The 10357-nt window shown below is 40.0% G+C and overlaps 1 pseudogene; it reads right to left on the reverse strand.

Moving 5' to 3' along the window:
• Nucleotides 1-7444: 7444 nt before the first annotated feature.
• Nucleotides 7445-9394, reverse strand: LOC102125374 (unconventional prefoldin RPB5 interactor 1 pseudogene; annotated as a pseudogene).
• Between the last annotated feature and the right edge of the window lie 963 nt (nt 9395-10357).

Consider the following 10357-nt stretch of genomic DNA (forward strand, 5'->3'; position numbering starts at 1 on the left):
CTTCTATCACAAAGCAGTTTCAGAGAAAGCTTCTTTCCAGTTTTTGTCTGAGGAATCTTCCTTTTTCACCATTGCTGTAATCATACTCCCGAATGACCCTCTTAGCTTTTTCTCCAAACGGGATTCCCCAATCCTCTATGAGAATAAAGGTATAACTCTGTGAGTGGAATGCACACGTCCCAAAGCAGCTCCTTGGAAATCTTCTCTACAGTATCTATGTGAATATATTTCCATTTTCACAGTAAGCCTAAAAGCGCTTCTGAGTATCCCTTAGCTGAATAACCCAAAAGAGTGTTAGAATACTGCTCAATGAAAACAGAAGCTTAAATGTGCGAGTGGAATTCACGTGACCTAGAGCAGTTTCACAGGATGTTTCCTTCTGGTTTTTATTGGAGAGTATTACTTTTTCAGCATGTTTTAAGAGCATTCTGAAATGTTCTTCCTCAGGTTCCACAGAAGCAGTGAATTCAAACTGTTCTATCCAAAGAATGATTTAACTCTTTGAGATGAATACACACATCAGAAAGCAGATTCTGAGAAAGCTCTCTCCAGTTTTTATCTGGAGATATTTCCTATTTCCCTACAGACCTGAATGTGCTCCTGAACGTCCTTTCGCGAATCCATCCATGACGCAGTTTCAAAACTGCGTAATAGAAAGTTTTATCTATGTGAGATGAATAGACATATCTATCAAAAAGCAGTTTCACAGAAAGCTTCTTTCCAGGATTTGTCTGAGGAAACTTCCTTTTTCATGATAGCTGTCCATATACTCCAGAATGACCCTGGAAGGTTTTTCTTGAAATGGGATTGCCCAATCCTCTATGAGAAGAAATGTTTAACTCTGTGAGTGGAATGCACACGTCAAAAAGCAGCTCCTCGGAAATCTTCTCTCTAGTATCAATCTGAAGATATTTCCATTTTCACCGTAAGCCTCAAAGCACTCCCAAGTATCCCTTACATGACTAACCTAAAACGGTGTAAGAATACTCCTCAATGAAAACAGAAGCTTATCTGTGTGAGTGGAATTCACGTGACATAGAGCAGTTTCACCGACAGTTCCTTCTGGTTTTTATCAGAGGTATTACTTTTTCAGTATATTCTTAACAGCGTACCCAAATGTTCTTTCTCAGGTTCCACAGAAACAGTGATTTCAACCTGCTCAATCCAAAGAAAGATTTAACTCTATGAGATGAATACACACATCATGAAGCAGTTGCTCCGAAAGCTTCTCTCCAGTTTTCACTGGAAGACGTTTCCTTTCTCACCATAAGCCTCCGGGCACCACTTAAAATCCCTTCCCAGATTCCTCTAAGAGAGAGATTCCAAATGGGGCAACGTAGTATAAGTTTTAACTCCCTGAAATGAATGCACACTTCAGAGAGTAGTGACTTGGAACGGTTCTTTCTGGGTTTTATTTCCTGATATTTCTCTTGTCACTTTAATCTTCAATGCACTGCAAAATATCACCTTTTCAGTTTTACAGGAACAGTGTTCAAACACTGCCTTATGAGAAAAGAGGTGTAACACCCTGAGTGGAATGCACACATCACAAAGCAGTTTCTCAGAACATTTCTCTCCAGTTTTTAATGTGGAGATATTTCCTATTTTTGAAAAGGTCTGAATGTGCTCTCGAATGTCCCTTCATGAATCCATCCATGATGCAGTTTCAAAACTGCATAATTGAAAGAAAGTTTTATATATGTGAGATGAATAGACATATAACACAGCAGTTTCAGAGAAAGCTTTTTTCCAGTTTTTGTCTGTGGATACTTCCTTTTTCGACATAGCCGTCCATATACTCCTGAGAGTCCCCTGGTAACTTTTCTTTTAACAGGATTTCGCTATCCCCTTTGAGAAGAAAAGCATAATGCTGTGAGTAGAATGCACATGTCACAAAGAAACTCCTCAGAAATCTTCTCTCCAGTATGTATCTGAAGATATTTCCGTTTTCACCATGAGCCTCAAAGCACTACTGAGTATCCTTTAACTGACTCACCTAAAACAGTGTTAGAATATTGCTTAATGAAAACAGAAGCTTAACTGTGCAAACGGAATTCACGTGATTTACAGCAGTTTCATAGAAAGTTTCCTTCTCGTTTTTATCAGAGGGTATTACTTTTGCAGCATATTCTTAAGAGCATTCCCTAAGGTCCTTTCTCAGGTTCCACAAATACAGTGATTGCAAACTTCTAACTCCAAAGAATGACTTAACTCTATTAGATGAATACACATATCACAAAGCAGTTGATCCGAAAGCGTCTCTCCAGTTTTCATCAGAAGACGTTTCCTATCTCACCACAAGCCTCTGGGCACCACTAAATATCACCTCACAGATTCTTCAAAGACAGAGTTTCCAAACTGAGCAACGTAGTGAAAGCTTTAACTCTCTGAAGTTAATGCACACTTCAGAGAGCAGTTTCTTGGAACGCTTCTTTCTTTGTTTTATTTCAGGATAATTCACATTTCGCCATAGGCTTCAATGTGCTCCAAAATATCACTTTTTCAGTTTTACAGGGACAGTGTTCAAACACTGCCTTATGAGAAAAGAGGTATAACTCCCTGAATGGAATGCACACATCACAGTGCAGTTTCACAGAAAGCTTCTCTCCAGTTTTTATCTGGAGATATTTCCGAATTCCCCCAGGTCTGAATGTTCTCCCGAATGTCCCTTCATGAATCAGTCCATGAAATTGTTTCAAAACCACGTAGTAGATACAAAATTTTATCTATTTGAGAGGAATAGACATATCTATCACAAGGCAGTTTCACAGAAAGCTTCTTCACAGTTTTTGTCTGAGGATATTTCCTTTTTCACCATAGCCATGCATATACTCCCGAAGGTCCCCTGGTAGCGTTTTCTTGAAACAGGATTCCCCAATCCGCTATGAGAAGAAAGGTATAACTCTGTGAGTGGAATGCACATGTCACAAAGCAGCTCCTCGGAAATCTTCTCTCCAGTATCTATCTGAAGATATTTCCGTTTTCACCATAAGCCTCACAGCATTCCCAAGTATCCCTTAGCTGATGAACTTAAAAGAGTGTTAGAATACTGCTCAATAAAAACGGAAGCTTAACTGTGTGAGTGGAATTCAAGTGACCTAGAGCAGTTTCAGAGAAAGTTTCCTTCCGTTTTTTATCAGAGGGTATTACTTTTTCAGCATATTTCTAAGAGCATTCCCGAATGTCCTTTCTCAGCTTCCACAGAAAGAGTGATTTCAAACTGCTCAATCCAAAGAATGATTTAACTCTATGAGATGAATATACACTTCACAAAGTAGTTGCTCTGAAAGCTTCTTTCCAGTTTTCATCAGAAGACGTTTCATCACTCAACAAGCCTCCAGACGTCACTTAATATCCCTTCACAGATTCCTCAAAGACAGAGTTTCCAAACTGCAACATTGTGAAAGCTTTATCTCTCTGAAATGAATGCACACTTCAGAGAAGTTTCCTGCAACGTTTCTTTCTGGGTTTTATTTCAGGATATGTCACTTTTCGCCATAGACTTCAATGCGCTATAAAATATCACTTTTCCAGTTTTACAGGAACAGTGTTCAAACCCTGCCTTATGAGAAAAGAGGTATAATTTCCTAAGTGGTATGCACCCTTCATAAAGTAGTTACTCAGAAATCTCTCCAGTTTTTATCTGAAGATATCTCCTATTACCCCGCAAGTCTGAATGTGCTCCCAACTGTACCTTCGCAACTTCGTCCATGATGCAGTTTCAAAACCGCATAATAGAAAGAAAGCTTTATCTATGTGAGATGAATAGACATATCTATCACAAAGCAGTTTCACAGAAAGCTTCTTTCCAGTTTTTGTCTGAGGATAATTCCTTTATCACCATAGACGTCCATATACTCCCGAATGTCTCCTGATAGAGTTTTCTCCAAACGGGATTCCCCAATACTCTATGAGAAGAAAAGTATAACTCTGTGAGTGGAATGCACACGTCACAAAGCAGTTCCTCAGAAATCTTCTCTCCAGTGTCTATATGAAGATATTTCCGTTTTCACCGTAAGCCTCAAAGTGCTCCCGAGTATCCCTTAGCTGACTAACCTAAACAGTGTTAGAATACTGCTCAATGAAGCGAGAAGCTTTACTGAGCGAGTGGACTTCACATGACCTAGAGGAGTTTCACAGAAAGTTCCTTCTCATTTTTATTGATGAGTTTTTCTTTCTCAGCATATTTTAAGAGCGTTCCCAAATGTACTTTCTCAGGTTCCACAGAAACAGTGTTCTCAAACTGCTCAATCCAAAGAATGATTTAACTCTATGAGATGAATACACACATCACAAAGCAGTTGCTCCAAAAGCTTCTCTCCAGTTTTCATCAGAAGACGTTTCCTATCTCACCACAAGCCTATGGTCACCACTTAATATCTCTTCACAGATTCCTCAAATACAGAGTTTCCAAACTGGGCAATGTAGTGTAAGCTTTAACTCTCTGAAATGAAGGCACACGTCAGAGAGCGGTTTCTTGGAACGCTTCTTTCTGGGTTTCTTTTAAAGGATATGTCACTTTTCCCCTTGGTCTTCAATGCGCTGCAAAATATCACATTTCAGGTTTACAGGAATAGTGTTCAAACTCTGCCTTATGAGAAAAGTGGCATATCTCCCTGAGTGCAATGCACACATCACAAAGCAGTTCTTCATAATGCTTTTATCGAGTTTTCATCTGAAGATATTTCCTACTTCCCCACAGGCCTGAATGTGACTCCCAATGTCCATTTGCGAATCCTTCCATGACGCTGTTTCAAAACTGCATAATAGAAAGTTTTATCTATGTGAGATGAATAGACATATCTATCACAAAGCAGTTTCTGAGAAAGCTTTTTTCCAGTTTTTGTATGAGGATACTTCCTTTTTACCATCGCCATAATCCCGAATATCCCCTGGTACGTTTTCTACAAATGGGATTCCCCAACCCTCTATGAGAAGAAAAGTGTAACTCTGTGAGTGGAATTTACACATCACAAAACAGCTTTTTGGAAATCTTCTCTCCAATGTCTGCCTGAAGATATTTCCGTTTTCACCTTAAGCCTCAAAGCGCTCCTGAGTATCCCTTAGCTGACTCACCTAAAACAGTGTTGGAATACAGCTCAATGAAAACAGAAGTTTAAGTCTGCAAATGAAATTCACATGACCTAGAGCAGTTTCACAGAAATTTCCTTCTGATTTTTATTGGAGAGTATTTCTCTTTCAGCACATTCTTAGGAGCATACCCAAATATTCTTTCTCAGGTTCCACAGAAACACTGATTTCAAACTGCTCATTCCAAAGAATGTTTCAACTCTATGAGACGAATACAAACACCACAAAGCCGTTACCCCGAAAGCTTCTCCAGTTTTCATCGGAAGATGTTTCATTTGTCACCTCATGGCTCTGGGTGCCACTAAATATCCCTTTACAGATTCCTCAAAGACAGACTTTCCAAACAGGGCAACATAATATAAGCTTTAACTCTCTGAAATGAATGCACACTTCAGAGAACAGTTTCTTGGATCGCTTCTTTCTGGGTTTTATTTCCGGATATTTCACTTTTCACCATAGTCTTCAATGCGCTGGAATATATCACTTTTTCAGTTTTACAGGAACAGTGTTCAAACACTGCCTTATGAGAATAGAGGTATAACTCCCTGAGTGGAATATGCACATCACAAAGCAGTTTCTCAGAAAGCTTCTCTTCAGTTTTTCTCTGAGGATAGTTCCTATTTTCCCACATTCCAGAATGTGCTCCCAAATGTCCCTTTGTGAATCCGTCAATGACACAGTTTCAAAACTGCATAATAGAAAAAAAGTTTTATCTATGTGAGATGAATAGACATATCTATCACAAAGCAGTTTCACAGAAAGCTTCTCTCCAGTTTTTGTCTGAGGATATTTCCTTTTTCACAATGGCCGTCCATATACTCCTGAATATCCCCTGGTAGCTTTTTCTCCAATCCGGATTCCCCAATCCTTTATGAGAAGAAAAGTGTAACTCTGTGAATGAATGCACACATCACAAATCAGCTACTTGGTATTCTTCTTTCCAGTATATATCTGAAGATATTTACGCTTTCACTGTAAGCCTCAAAGTGCTCCCAAATATTCCCTAGCTGACTAACGTAAAATAGTGTTAGAATACTGCTCTTTGAAAACAGAAGGTCAACTGTGTGAGTGGAATCCAAGTGACCTAGAGCAGTTTCACAGAAAGTTTCCTTCTGGTTTTTATTGGAGGGTATTTATTTTTCAGTATAACCTTAAGAGCATTCTCAAATGTCCTTTCTCTGTTTCCACAGAGACAGTGATTTCAAACTACAAAATCCAAAGAATGATTTAACTCTCTGAGGTGAATACACGCATCACAAAGCTCTTGCTCCGAAAGCATGTGTCCAGTTTTCATCGGAAGACGTTTCCTTTCTCGCCACAAGCCTCCAGGTGCCACTTAATATCCCTTCACAGATTCCTCAAAGACAGAGTTTCCAAACTGAGCAACGTAGTGTAAGCTTTAACTCTGAAATGAACGCATGCATCAGAGAGTAGATTCTTGCAACGCTTCTTTCTGGATTTTGTTTCAGGATATTTCACTTTTCACCATAGTCTTCAATGTACTGCAAAATCTCACTTTTTCAGTTTTAGAGGAACAGTGTTCAAACACTGCCTCATGAGAAAAGAGGTATAACTCCCTGAGTGGAATGCACACATCAAAAAGCCATTTCTCAGAAAGCTTCTCTGCAGTTTTTATCTGAAGATATCTCCTATTTCCCCTCAGGGGTGAATGTGCGCCCGAATGTCCCTTCGTGAATCCGTCAATGACGCAGTTTCAAAACTGCATAATGGAAAAAAGTTTTATCTATGTGAGATGAATACACATATCTATCCCAAAACAGTGTCAGAGAAAGCTTCTTTCCAGTTTTTCTCTGAGGATATTTCCTTTTTCAACATAGCTGTACATGTACTCCCGAATGTCCCCTGGTAGCTATTTCTCCAAACGGGCTTCCCCAATCCTCTCTGAGAAGAAAAATAAAACTCTTTGAGTGGAATGCACACGTCACAAAGCATCTACTCGAAAATCTTCTCTCCAGTTTCTATCGGAAGATATTACCTTTTTCACCATAAACCTCAAAGCACTCCCAAGTATCCCTTAGCTGTCTAACCTAAAACAGTGTTAGAATACTGCTCAATGAAAACAGAAGCTTAACTTGGAGAATGGACTTCATGTGACCTAGAGCAGTTTCACAGAAAGTTTCCTTCTGCTGTTTATTGGAGTGTATTTCTTTTTCAAAGTATTCTTTTTTGGGGGGAGGGGACCAAGTTTCATAAAGTTTTTACGGGAAGAAAAAAGTTTTACAAAATATCTTTCCAAAGTAATTTTCCCATAGAATACAATTAATTCATGTTGCTTTGTTCCTTAAAGTTTACAGTGTGACATTCAAGGTGTCGAGGTTTCTTGAATAGCCAACTACCTGAAAAACCTGCAAGAGAAGTAGATTTTTTTAAAGTGCCTTTAAAATGTGAAAGCAAGTAATAAAATTGTTGAATCTATTTGAAATTTTAAAATTTTCTTTAAAATGGTCCATATGGTATGCACAATATCACAGCTGGCACAAAACTGCCTGTATTTAGTTTGAAACACAAAAACAATGCATATGAACAGTACTCTTTGAAAAGTAATTCAAAATGCTGCCACTGCATCATAAAGGCAAACTTGGAAAAGAGTGTTGGCAGTATTCAGAGAATTAACAAAACAAGTCGAATATTAAAGATTCAGACAGTTTCTTTGATTTTTTCAAATACCAAGGGTAAAAGAACTTGTTGCCAAAGTAACTCAGGATACCTTATTTCAAACTACATGTAACCTATTTTGCTATAGATATTCTAAACAAATGAACAACTAGGTTTTAGGATGTAAATTCTCATTTCCTAGACAGGGCCTAGTTTTTCTGTTGCAATCTGGCAGCTTTAACCTTTGAAACCCTCTTTCCAGTTTCTTCTGATGCTTCTGACAGAACTTCCTTTCATTCTGGAATAATGGGTAGTGCAGGATGAGCAATGGCTGGGTGTAGTGTTAAGGAAGGTGATACAAATTCTTTTTCTATAACAGTTCCAGAAAAAGCCTCAGGTGTTACTGATAAGGGTAAAAGTTTCTTTTGATGATTTTCTTGTGTTTCCTCTTCCAAAGTTCTCTCACTGGTGTCACTGCAAGTGGCTTCTTCGCAGCTGATACTCCTCAAAACTCCCCACCTATCGTCATATTCAGCAGCACTGCTTTCACTGGTGTCACTACACACACTATTCTCTCTACTTCGAGACTTCAGCATGGATTTGTGAGGGACATATTCTCCATTCACAACATCAACAAAGGCTCTGTAAATGTCAGCAGGTGTCCTGACGGTCGGCAGCTCCTGGGCAGAGTTGCCACTGCCAGTGCTGTTCTTTCATTTACGTTTGTCTTCTTCTTTCTTTTCACTGAATTTTAAAGTGGTATTCTTTCCAGTATTTATTCGGACCCTCTTAGGCTTAACAGTATGAGAAAAATATATTGTTGGAAGATAATTATCTCCAATCCCTAAAGCCTCATGGTCATTATCACTATCATCGTCGTCAATGTTGTCACCGTCCACATCATCATCATCGTCAACATCATCACTGTGGTAAGAACTGGAACCATTCACTGAACAGTTCAACTGACTACTCATTTGAACACTGAATGGTTCTGAACTTGCAACATCCTTATGACAACTGTCCAGAGTATGAGAGTCTGTTACTTGATGCATTGCATTCACATTTGTGTTATGATCTTCCTTTTCCTCTTCAGAAGATGTCGTATCTTCTCCATTTGCAATCACAATATCAGGCTTACTATCAAGTTCACCCAGCAATTCTTCTTGTCTCTATAGTTCTTCAAGTCGAGCCCACAGTTCTTTATCAGCAGGCAAATCCTTGGATTTCACATCGTTTACAACATCTACTTCAAAAATATCTGAAGTTTTTGGTTTGGAATGCGGTTTATGAGCAATTCGGTGTTTTGCTTTAAATTCAAAGTCACATTTAATTTCTTCTCTTATGTCAACGATATCACCTGCAGCATCACTCATTTTCTGCAAATCTTCTGTGAATTCAACTCTGGATTCAAAATTTTTCATCATTTTTTTAAAGTCATCTATTGTTTTTCTTATATGTTCTTTCTGATGCTCAACTAAACTTACAGTCTGCTTTGCTGAGCACTTTGCAAACCAGTTGTCCCCCAGTAAAACATTTACTTCATTAGTATGGACAAGTTTTCCTAGCATGAAGGCAAAAGGGCCAAATGGTACCATTATATTATAAGACAATTTATCAGGCAAGGTGCTGAGTCTTTCTGGAAGGGCATTATAGTCATTATCTACCTTCTTCCTTTTCCTGCTCCTCGCACAGCTGCACCACGTCCCGGGTGCGCAGCGGCAACTGGGCCGGGGCTGAGGCCAAAGCCAAAGGGGCCAAGGGCTTGGGGGTCGTCTCCATGGTGGGCGTGCCAATGATCGGCCCGCGGGCCTCAGTGCCGCGAGTGAGTCCAAAACAAGCGCCTGCGCAGGCGGCATGGTCGGCGGCTACCCAGCGCCCACGCTCCCGCCTTCAGGCACTGGGCGCCCCACACCCAGGAGAACATGACCGCCGCCACTGTCGCCACTGCTGGCTTCCGCGTCACCCGCGGCCGCATCTCACAAGCTCATGCCCCCGCCGCCACCGCCCCGCAGCGGGCTCCCAGTAGCACGCCAGCAGCCGGGTTACGTGGTGCAGGCCCAGCAAGGGTTCCGTGGTGGCCGCGCCTCCTCTGCGCCTCCTCACAGGCCCAGCACTGCGTGGCAAATTTTTTCAGCATATTCTTAAGAGCATTCCCAAATGTCCTTTTTCATGTTCCACAGAAACAGTGATTTCAAATTGTTCAATCCAAAGAATGATTTAACTCCATGATATGAATACACACTTCACAAGGCAGAAGCTCTGAAAGCTTCTCTCCAGTTTTTATCAGAAGGCGTTTCTTTCACAACACAAGCCTCTGTGCGCCACTTAATATCCCTTCCCAGATTCCTCAAGGACAGAGTTTCCAAACTGTGCAACACAGTGTAAACTTTAACTTTCTGAAATGATTGCACACGTCAGAGAGCAGTTTCTTGGAAAGCTTCTTTGTGGGATTTACTTCAGGATATTTTACTTTTCGCCATAGTCTTCAATGCACTGCAATATCTCACTTTTTTAGTTTTACAGGAACAGTGTTCAAACACTGCCTTATGAGAAAAGAGGTATAATTCCCTGAGTGGAATGCACACATCACAGAGCAGTTTCTCAGAAAGCTTATCTCCAGTTTTTATGTACAGATATTTCCTATTTCCCC

Source organism: Macaca fascicularis, chromosome 10, assembly GCF_037993035.2.
Source record: "Macaca fascicularis isolate 582-1 chromosome 10, T2T-MFA8v1.1".
In the NCBI taxonomy this organism is placed as follows: Eukaryota; Metazoa; Chordata; class Mammalia; order Primates; family Cercopithecidae; genus Macaca; species Macaca fascicularis.